This window comes from Hemiscyllium ocellatum, chromosome 20, assembly GCF_020745735.1.
Source record: "Hemiscyllium ocellatum isolate sHemOce1 chromosome 20, sHemOce1.pat.X.cur, whole genome shotgun sequence".
Classification (NCBI taxonomy): Eukaryota; Metazoa; Chordata; class Chondrichthyes; order Orectolobiformes; family Hemiscylliidae; genus Hemiscyllium; species Hemiscyllium ocellatum.
In genome coordinates, this window is record NC_083420.1 from 6975236 (window position 1) to 6986324 (window position 11089).

General features: G+C 40.5%; 1 protein-coding gene across 1 annotated transcript in view; it reads right to left on the reverse strand.

Annotated features, from left to right (window-relative positions):
• dcun1d3 (defective in cullin neddylation 1 domain containing 3) overlaps positions 1-10737 on the reverse strand; it is a 42174-nt gene extending 31437 nt beyond the window's left edge. The window contains exon 1 of the mRNA XM_060840452.1: positions 10351-10737. The gene's annotated coding sequence lies outside the window, so the exon portion shown is untranslated. The remainder of the gene's footprint in view (positions 1-10350) is intronic.
• Between the last annotated feature and the right edge of the window lie 352 nt (positions 10738-11089).

An 11089-nucleotide genomic window follows, 5' to 3' on the forward strand; every position in this document is an offset into this window, starting at 1 on the left:
AGAATTTGAAAACATAATTAAGAATTATAAAATAAAGCAATTTCTGAGAGACAATGAAGGTAAGCATATAATGTTTCAGCAATTGCTGAATTTAAAATTAAGGTCGATATCATTTTTTAAAAATTAAAGGTATGGGTCGAAGACAACCTATTGAATTCGGTTAGCCAATGATTTCACTGAACAGAACAGGCACAAAGGGTTAAATGGCCCCATCATGCTGTTATTTTCTTGGTATGGACAGCGTTTTAGAGGACTTCAAACCTACACAGAGTAGAATGTTAACAGGGTCTCCGTTACTCCTTTGATTTTATTTTTAATTGTAATGCTTCACCAGGGGCTGACTAACCTGGTTAACGTTTATTTTTAATAGAGTAGAACGTAGGAGGCTGGCCAAGAGAACACTGGAATATTAGCAAAGGCACAGATGAGCACAGGAGACAAGCAGAGAGAGCTGGCAATGCTACAGAGGCGGATGGAGAAAGACTGCAATAATGTGGGCAGAAGAGTAAATTTTAACACCACGGTGCAACCAGTCTGGTTCAACCTCATATAGCCACCAATGTACAGGAATCAAAATTGGTGGAGAGAGCAGAATTTGTGACAAGACAGCTTCAGTCTCTGATATTTAACTGGGAGAAGTGTCCAGAAATTTCTGGAGTGGAGTGTTATTAAATATATTTCTAGGATCCTCCAATATATCTTTCCTGACCAGTTAATGAGAATCTTTAGATTCAATCTTTCAAATTAATCTGCATTTATTTCCCTATTGAGTATGCAACTGGAGCATTCAGCTCAGGCATCTACCTCTAAATGGTATGAGAGATTTAATCTATACCTTTTAATTTTAACCAAAAAGGCTATAGACAAATATTTTCTAATTAAAAACAATTCTCATGAATAATTGATGCTTAGAATGTTGTCGATAATGGTACTTTTGTATTGTATCCAACTTTACTCAATGTGCTGGCTTCAACCAGACAGCTCTATTCCATGTGTGATTGGTACTCCATCACCCACAACATTACTTCACGTGAAATCAACAATTGAAATTCACAGTTCAACAACAGATAATGGTTGGCAGCAAAATGGAGTGCTCAAGATTCCACAAGAAATCACATGCTCCAAAAGCAAAACATTTTAGCACACTTCATATTTTTACTCTTCGGCTGTTTTCATAATTTCTTTTCCCTTAAAACATTCATACCTTATTGATCAGAGATATTATTAGTCAAGTCAAATATCCAAACATTACATAACTAACCATGTACATATCAATACTATTAAAGGTCTTTCCCTCAGTCAAACTTTAGTCCTGTAATAATCAGTATTTTGTGTTATTTTCCGGAAAGGATTCAGTACCATCAATTAGGCTGGTAAATGGCCATTGTGAGGTAATGATCCAGAGCACACTATACTGCCTAGAAATAAATGTGCGAAACCACAGCATAACCCAAGAATGATTACACAGAACCTTTATACCTTCAAATGACTTTTGAAGGGGGGGGGGGGGGCACGAAGAGGGAAGGACTACTAAGTATTATGAAGTAAAATCCTCAATCCTTATCCTGAAAGATAAATAAATGAAGAGACTGCTGTTCTCACATTGAAAACAGTCTACGCTCTACAGTTACAAAAATAACTTTCACATAACACCCTTCACATAGCAAAATGTCCCAAGGCATATCCACATCAGATCAAATCGGGTTTAAAAAAAAGGCAATGATGTGGTGACCAAAAGCTTGTTTTCAAAGAGAAGATGGTGTTTAAATGTCAAAATTTAGACTAGAATTCTAGGTGCTAAATGGCTAGGGCCATGTGTTCCAATGAGACACGGGTGGATGAGACAGGGATTTGGGAGAGGGGGGGGCTTGTAGGCTACAGAGAAGATTTAATTGGCAGGATTGGGAGACAGATCAAAAGAGAGAAGAAATTAAAGAAACAGGCATGAGGGACAGGTCTAGCTATTAATTGAGCTGTTAAAAAGGTCACCACCCTTATTGAAATACCTCTTCAACATGTACAAATCTTCAAAATGCCTGCTCCAGTTAAGCCTAACTGTGTGACTGGTATTACAGACATCAATTTTAACTAGATCAAGAAAAATGTTGACAATTGTCATTTTTTTAAAAAAGTTCAGCATGTCTGGACATGTTCTGACACACCTCTCTGCCATCATATCCTGGGTGGAACTTGAACCTGAACAGTCTGGCCCAGTTTGGGACACTAAAACTACAAAATATTTAATTCTCCAAATAATCTAACTAGCTCGCTAACTATCGAGACAGAAAGGAGCAACTCGACTGATCTTGTGGAGAGAACAATATTTTGAGAAAGGTCACTGGATTCAAAGTATTAACCAGAGTCTTTCCAGAGATACTGCCACACCTGCTAGGCTTGTCCAGCAATTTATGTTTCAGATTTCCAGTATAACAAGCTGAAAAATTAGGTTGTTTCTTGACAGTGATTTTCACTTTGGATATTTGTTACTGCATTAAGTAGCCTCATGTTTAGTAAAGCAAAGGCAGATAGGTCAGAGTAAAGTTTTTCCTCTTCTATCCCTCAGCTCCAACCCTAAAGAACTCCCAAATGCACCAAAGTGAATTTTCCACATGTGCCACGCCTGGGATGTTTGGTTCAGTTAGCACTGAAGTATGGTTAAATCAGTTATCTTGAATTTAAAGGTGTGTCAGATTGAGTTTGATTCACTTAACATTCCACTGTTTTAAAGTGCATTCAAATCCTGATCCCCAAGTATGCAATGATTTACTGATATAATCACACCACCCAGTCCAGTCACCACCCAATACAAGTACTGCTAGAATCTACATTCACACCCCATTTCTTCTTTATCAAAATTGCTGTTCAAAAATTGCTTTTCTTTGATCCCAAGGGTTTGTCAAAACAAAAAACAGCAATTGCTGATGAAATTCAGCAGGTTCAGCAGCATCTGTGTGGAGAAAACAGACTTAATGTTTTGTGCCTCAGTGACTCTTCATCAGAACAGTTCTGATGAGTCACCAAACTCAAAACATTAATTCTGCTTTCTCCCCACAGATGCTGCCAAACCTGCTAAGTTTCACCAGCAATTTCTGTTTCAGCTGTCCAGCATGCACAGTTTTGTTTTATATTTGTGCTTACCCAAAGGCAGGATATAACTGAAAAGGGAGTTAAATTTCAAGTATCATTAAGGATCAAACTTAATTGAGCATCATAGCTAAGAGGCTAACACACCAATAGTGCACTCATAGCAGGAGTAAGCCATTCAACTTCCCAATACTTGTCGTGCAATTTGTAAATAAAGCTGATCATTTACCTCAATTACAGAATTCTATGCTATCCCCCAAATCCTTTGATGTTATTAGTAACTAGACAATCAATCTCTCACACTTAATGACTGACCTCCCACTGTCCTTTGTGGATGGAGAATGCAAAGATTGACTACCCCCAGTAAAGAGATTTCTCATCTCATCTCAATTGTAAAAGGCCTGCCTTTTATTCTGGCAGTGGATGCCAAAGAAGCCAAGGAAAAAGTCTTTTTTAAAATTAACGTACTCCTAAACTCCAGAGAATATAGACCTAGTCTCCCCAATCTCTCTTCATTAGACAGTCCTATCATCCCAGGAATCAGCCTAGTGAACCTCTGCTCCATTCCCTTAGGCAGTCTGAAACAGAACTGCACACAATACTCCTGTATTTAGTATTTTTTACAGCTGAAGACTTCTTTGCTCCAACACGCTATGGAATATTTTAAAATATAATCATATGCCCAAAATATAAACTTTCATTTATTTGTACATATTCAGTGGTAGAAGAGCAGTACCATCACAATGTTTTAATGCCCAGAAGAATCCAGAACCCCACTCGGAAATCTGAATGCACTGCATAAATAACAGTACGTTTAAAATGTTTGTTCCTAAAAAGTCATATCTTTTACTTCCCATGGCCACTACAATATGATTTTATTGAACCATGTGCAGTTAGCAGGGGTTGGTTAGTTGCACTCTCACCCCAGAGACACATACACTTGTGAATGAACAGCCCATTAAAAGAGATGAGAATCAATAATCCAAACAAGCAACAGTGTAATAATACAGAACTTTCTGTAGCAGATGTGTATTCTTCCAAATAAAATTCTGGGTGGGTTGGGCGGGCGTTCCTAAGCAGTAGAAATAGATAGACACATGAAGATGGTTCTGAATCAGAAAGAAGCAATTTAATTGGAAAAAGGCAGACTTGAGAATGAGGTAACGCTGAAGAATTAAACTGCATTTATTTCAATGCAAGGAGTCTTGCAGGTAAGGCTGATGAACTCACAGGACTGGGACGTCATAGCTATTACAGAAACTTGCTTGAGGGAAGTACAAGACTGGTAGCTCAATGTTCAAGATTTTAGATGCTATAAGAAGGATAGAAAGAGAAGAGAGGGGAATGGCATTTTTGATTAAGAAAAACATTTAGTAATGTAACTAAAGAAGATATTTCTGAGGGATTGTCCAGTGAAACTATGTGAGTAGAACTTAGAAAGAAGAAAGTAATGATCACCTTGATGGGATTGTACCAAATTCCCCTAAACAGTGGGGAATTAAGAAGCAAATATGTAAAAAGATCTCAGATATAAGCAAAAATAATAAGTTGTTACAGTAGGGAATTTTAATTTTTCTAACACAATGGCAGTCCCAGTCAAAGACTTAAATGATGAGGAATTTGTTAAATGGATTCAAGACAATTTTCTTTATCAATATATAAATGTACCTACGAGAGAAGGAGCAAAACTTGACCTCTTGGGAAATAAGACAAGGCAAGTGATTGAAGTGTCAGTAGGGGGACACTTTGGGACCAGGGATCTTAATTTTGTTAGCTTTAATACAATCACAAAAGGATACATTTTCCATACAAGCTAAGGCAAATTTTAATGGTATGAGACAAGATCTTTCAAAAGTTGATTGGAGTAGACTGTTCGTAGGTAAAGGGTTGACTGACAAGTGGGAGGCTTTCAAAGGTGTGACAATGAGAGTTCAGAGATGTTACATATGTATTAGAGTGAAGGAGTATTAAGAGTTGCGTACAATGGATGAATAAAGATATTGAGGTTCTAGTCAAGAGAAAGACAGACAACTGGTATCAAATGAATTTTTTGAAGAGTATGGGGCATTCTTAAGAGGGAAATCAGGAGGGCACAGTGGAAATATGAGATCGCTTTCGCAGATAAGGTTAAAGAGAATCCAGAGAGATTCTACGAATACATTAAGTGCAAAAGAGGAGCGAGAGAGAAAGAAGGGCCCCTTAAAGATCACCGAGGTCGCCTACATGTTGAACCTCAGGAGACAGGAGAGATACTAAATGAATATTTCATGTCAGCTTTTACTGTGGTGCAAGAAATGGAGGTGATAGAACTCAAATAAATATTGATGTTTCGAACACAGTTCACATTACAGAAGAGTAATTCTTCTGGAGGTCTTAGGAAACAAAGGTGGATAAATCTCTGGGAAATTAGAGAAGGGATTGCAGGCCCCTAGCAGAGATATTTGTACCATCTATAACCACAAGTGAGGTGCTAGAGGTCTGGAGGATGGCTAATGTCATGCCTTTATTTCAGAAAAAGGCTATAAGGAAAAGCCTGGGAATTATAGACCTACGATCCTGACATCAGTGATGGGTAAGTTGTTGGAGGTGATTCTGAAAGATTGGATTTACGTGCATTTTGAGGGGCAAGGATTGATTAGGGATAGTCAGTATGATTTTGAGAGGAGGAAATTGTGACTCAAACTTGATTGAGTTTTTTTGAGGAAGTAACCAAAAATATTGATGAAGGCAGAGTGGACACAGAGTGAAGTCAGACATTGTTTACATGGACTTCAGCAAAGCCTTTGACAAGGTTCCACGTGGTACACTACTCAGTCGTATTGGAATTCCGAGTAAGCTGGCCAATTAGATATAGAATTGGCTTGATGGTAGGACAAAGGGTGGTAGCAGAGGTCTGTGACCAGCAGCCTTCCACAGGGATTAGTACTGGGTCCACTTTTATCATTTCTATGAATGATTTGGATGAGAAAATAGAAAACATGGTTAATAAGTTTGCAGCTGACACCAAAATTGTTGGTTTGGTGGACAGTAAAGAAGGTTATCTAAGATTACAAACAGATCTTGAGCAATTGGGTCAATGGGCTGAGGAAGAACAGATGGAGTTTAATTTGGATAAATGTGAGATACTGCATTTTGGTAAAACAAAGGCAGGACTTATACTATTAATAGTAAGCCACTGGGTAGTGTTGTAGACCAGACAGTCATAGGGGTTCAGGTACATAATTCTTTGAAATTTGCATCACAGGATGTAGTAGAGCAGTTAAAAAGGCATTTAACATGCTTGCCTTCATTGCTCAGATTACTGAGTATAGGAGTTGGGATGCCATGTTGAGGATGTACAGGATGGTGGTGAGGCATCTTCTGGATTACTGTGCAGTTCTGTTCACCCTGCTATAGGAAGATTATTATTAAATTGGAGAAGGTTCAGAAAAGATTTGAGGAATGGCGGATTTGAGTCATAAAAATAGGCTAGAACTTTTTTTCACTGAAGCATAGGAGACTGAGGAGTGACCTTATAGAGATTTATAAAATAGGTAAGGGTCTTTACTCAAGGGTGGGGAGTTCCAAAGTAAAGGGCTTTTTCTTCAAAAAAAAAAAGGTGAGAAGAGGAAGTTTTTAAAAAAAGAATGAGGGGCAACTCTTTTTTCAATACAGAGGTGTTTGTGTGGAATGAACTGTCAGAGAAAGTGGTGGACGCAGGCACAGTTACAACACTTAAAGACATTAAGATAAGTACAAGAATAGGAATGGGTTGGAGGGAAATTGGCCAAACGCAGGCAATTGGGACTAGTTTAGTTTGGGAACATGGGTTTGTTGTGGATTAGTTGGAGTGAAAGGTCTGTTTCCATACTTTATGACTACTTAGAACATAAAAGAAACAAGTATTACACACCAACCCTACTTCCCCTTCACCAATTAATATGACTGATCTCTAATTTCTACTCTCTTCATATTCCCATTTCCTTTAATCCGATTTATAGCCCAAAATATAGTCTAAAGTCACTTAGATAGTTTGCAAAATTGGTTATATTTCAGGGTCTTGCAGCAGTGATGCCTTGCCTGCCTTTGAGCCAGATGGCTTGGGTTAAAGTCCCACCTGTCCCACAGATTTATATCACATCCCACCACATCAGGTTCTTTCATCATATCATATTTCATTAACAGTACAGGCCCATTCTGCTCTCTCCCCTCATAGAACTATCAATTGAATTTTCATTGACTCCCTTGTCGATCAGGCACAAAGGGTACAGGGGTAGACAGAAATATGGCGTCAAGCCCACAATCGGATTCAACGATGATCGTATCGAATGGCACAATAGACTCGAGGGGCCAAATGGACTACTCTTGTTTTTAATTCGTATATCTTTATGTTCTCCAAGGCAAATACTTCTAGGCACAGAAAGCAAAACTATGCATAGTCTGTCTCAAAGCTCTGTACAAGACTTTTTTGCTTTTCTCATAGAAACCTATAAAATTCTAACAGGACTACACAGGGTAAATGCAGGAAGGATGCTACTGGTGACCAGGAAGTTCAGGTCAGGTGTCACAATTTAAGCACACACAATAGGTCATTTAGGACTGAGTGTGGTGAGTTGGGGAATTCTCTACCACAGAAGGCAATTTAAGCCAAAACATTTAATGTTAGAGGACCTAGATAGGGTTCTTCGTACTAAAGAGATTAAATGGTATGGTGGGGGGAGAAAGTGGAAACAGACTGTGTTGAACGGTGGGGCAGGCTCAAAGAGCTGAATGGCCTATCTGCTCCTAGTTTCTATGTAGCAATTGCTGTGCCAAAAAAAATTTCTAGTTTCTTGCTTTACCAGTATGTTAACTTTCCGTATTAGCTGTACAGGCACACCCACATTCCTTGGGAAGTCATCTCTTAGTAGGTTCTAACTGAAAAGTATTGATCTATTTTTCTTACAATTAAATGATAGGAAGTGAAGTCATTTACTTCAGTATTTGCCACCTCCTTGCCTATTCAATATAAAATGCCTTTGTACGTTATATCCTCTTCCTGGCAGACTTTCAGATTTAGCTCATCATCAACAAAACTGATGAGGTTACACTCAGCACCTTCAACCATGATAAATAATGGGATCTCAGAAATTCCAGACTTCTCTAGTTACTACTTGCCAAACTGAAACCTAACCTTAACCTTCAGGACTCGATATTTTTCAATAATTGAGCACCTTTTCCTATGTCCTTACCCCAACCCCCACAAACCAATCCTTGTCATCACACAGACTGCTACCAAAACCAACCCAGTGTCAGCTAATGGTCCCCATTAGTAGCTATTAATTCTCCCAGGCTGACCATTACCCAATCCTTTGTCAGCCCAATTGCTGTTTTCACTCTCTCCCCACCCAACCACTCCATCTCCACTTATCAGTTATTCCTCCCCTCCATTCCAAAATTGTCCCAACTTTTCAGTTCTGAAGAAGGATCACTGGACTTGAAATGTTGACTCTGCTTTCTCTCAACAGAGGCTGCCAGACATGAGTTTTCCAGCAATTTGTTTTTGTTTCTGATTTCCAGCATCCATAGTTGTTTTGGATTTTTTAAAAACCTATTAACTGCTACTCTGGTTTCTGCCTTTTAATCAACCTTTACCAATTCTAAAGTATTAGTCCAAACCCAAGAGCCTTTATAATAAATACAAAGTACTGCAGAAATTGGAGACCTGAAAATTTTTTAGAAATCATAGAAACTCAGCAGGTCAAGAGCTTATACCTTGTGCAGCACATTTTATGACATCTTACTAACGGCCTTTAGAAATCCAAATATGCCACAGCTGGAGCAACTCAGCTATAAAGAGAGGCCACTTCAGCTAGGGTTGTCCTCCTCTGAGCAGAGAAGTGGAGGGGAATTTGATTGAGGTGGTACAATGTTCTGAGGGGCATGGATATAGAGAAACCTTTCTCCTTAGTAGAGGGGTCAATAACCAGGGAGCACAGTTTCAAGGTTAGGAGCAGGAAGCTCAGAGTGGATTTGGGATTTTCTTTTTCACTCAGAGGGTTGTAAGTATCTGGAACTAATGTCTAAAGGTAGCAGAGACCAGAACTCTCAAGTCATTTTAAGAACTATATAGATGAACAGTTGAAACTCAATAACATACAACACCACAGGCTAAATGTTGAAAAATCAGATTAAAACAGATGCATGTTTGATGACTGGTGTGGACACAACAGAACTCTGAATGCTGTAAAATCTCTATGACTAAGAGATTGGGATCTCACCTTGCATTCAGACTAATATCTATCCCTCTATGAACATTCCTATAACAAATTCTCTAATTACTAATGCATTTTTGTTGTTGGACCTTGCTGTATGCAAATTATTTGCTGAATTTCAAAATGACTGCCCACCAAAAATAACATGTTGACTGTAAAAATGCATTCAAAGATTGTTAAAGTTGTGGAAATAAGTTGTGCCTTTAGAAGGAAAACAGTCTTTAGCAATACATATATAAAAGGATTTGGTGATGCCGGTGTTGGACTGGGATGTACAAAGTTAAAAATCACAACACCAGGTTATAGTCCAACAAGTTTAATTGGAAGCTCCGAAAGCTAGTGTGCTTCCAGTTAAACCTGTTGGACTATAACCTAGTGTTGTGTGATTTTTAACTATATAAAAAGGAGCACCTGAAATCAGATTGTCACTATCCTTTAATCTGAAACCTAAATTTCAGCAGTGACATGCTACACGCAAAAGATCGAGAACAGAAACTGATAGGGCAATCCCAGAAGAGTGAAATTCTCATCTGCAGGAAAGGTAACAGACAAGTTAAAACAATCCGCTCGATAACCCCCCCCCCATTCAAACTACATCTTCATTTTAGAACACGGTGCTTGCGTGCAGGACCATTGCTGATGCCTATATAATTGATTACCGACATGAATCGCAACCCTGTCAACACTCTATCCTGAAGTCCTTCTCCTTCTGAATTTTCACTGAGGAATCATCGCTTAGAAACGTGTCTATTTCTGTGCAGACCTGCCAACATTTCTCCCCCATGGGAAGGAACGTCTCATCCCACGGATTTAAGGCCGTCGCTCGTTTTTAAGCAGGCAGCCCCAGATTTCAAACACCCAGAACAGGGGGGGGGGGGGGGGGAAAGTTACCTATCAAATAAAAAAAAAGGTAGAAAGTGCCACGTGCGGGAGGAGATATTGTTTGATCCAGATCAATTGCTTCACCAAAACAAAAAGCCCCCCCTCATTTTGTGTTAAAATCCAGGTCAGTGGTGAAAAGGCAGAAACTTACAAACAACACGAATCGTGATCAGGCCATCGTCCTGCTTGCCGGGAGAGCGGGTTTTTAAAAACAAAAAGCAGGCGGCTGTTGGAGCGATAGCTCAGGGTGAGGAGTCGGGAGGCTGGCGCGCAGGCACCGAAACAACAACGGGCTTCCCTTGGCCTCGGAGCGAGGAGAGGCGCCGGGCCTTCTCACCACATCATCACGGCCGGGCAACCCGATCCTTCCAGAGGCATAGCCGCCCGGGACGGGACACTAACGCTCGGCTTTTCGCGAAGGGCACGGGCGGAGAAACGGCCACCGTTCCGCGGATAATCTAAGGAGACAGAAACTTCCCCTCATCACTTCCTACTGCGCCGGGCAGCCAGCTTTCCGTCTGCGCATTACCTCATCAAACCTTGCGGTCGGACAACAGTGACGCCATGACGCAGGTGACGCCGAGGCCCAGCCCCGCCGCGAGGAGGTGGGCGGGGGGGGGGAGGGGAATGTGCGCGTGCGCAGAAGGTGCCGGAGCCGCGTGGGCAAGTGTTCAGAGCGATCGGCTCGAAGCCGCCAGTGATCCGCATGCGCGTGGCAGACCCATTCCCGTAGCCATCCGCCCAGGCGGGAATTGAGAGAAATGCGCGTGCCCATGGCAGTCCCCGCCCCCCCATGGCTGGGCGGAGTTGAGAGAAATGCTCGTGCCCATGGCAGTCCCCGCCCCCCCATGGCTGGGCGGAGTTGAGAGAAATGCTCGTGCGCATGGCAG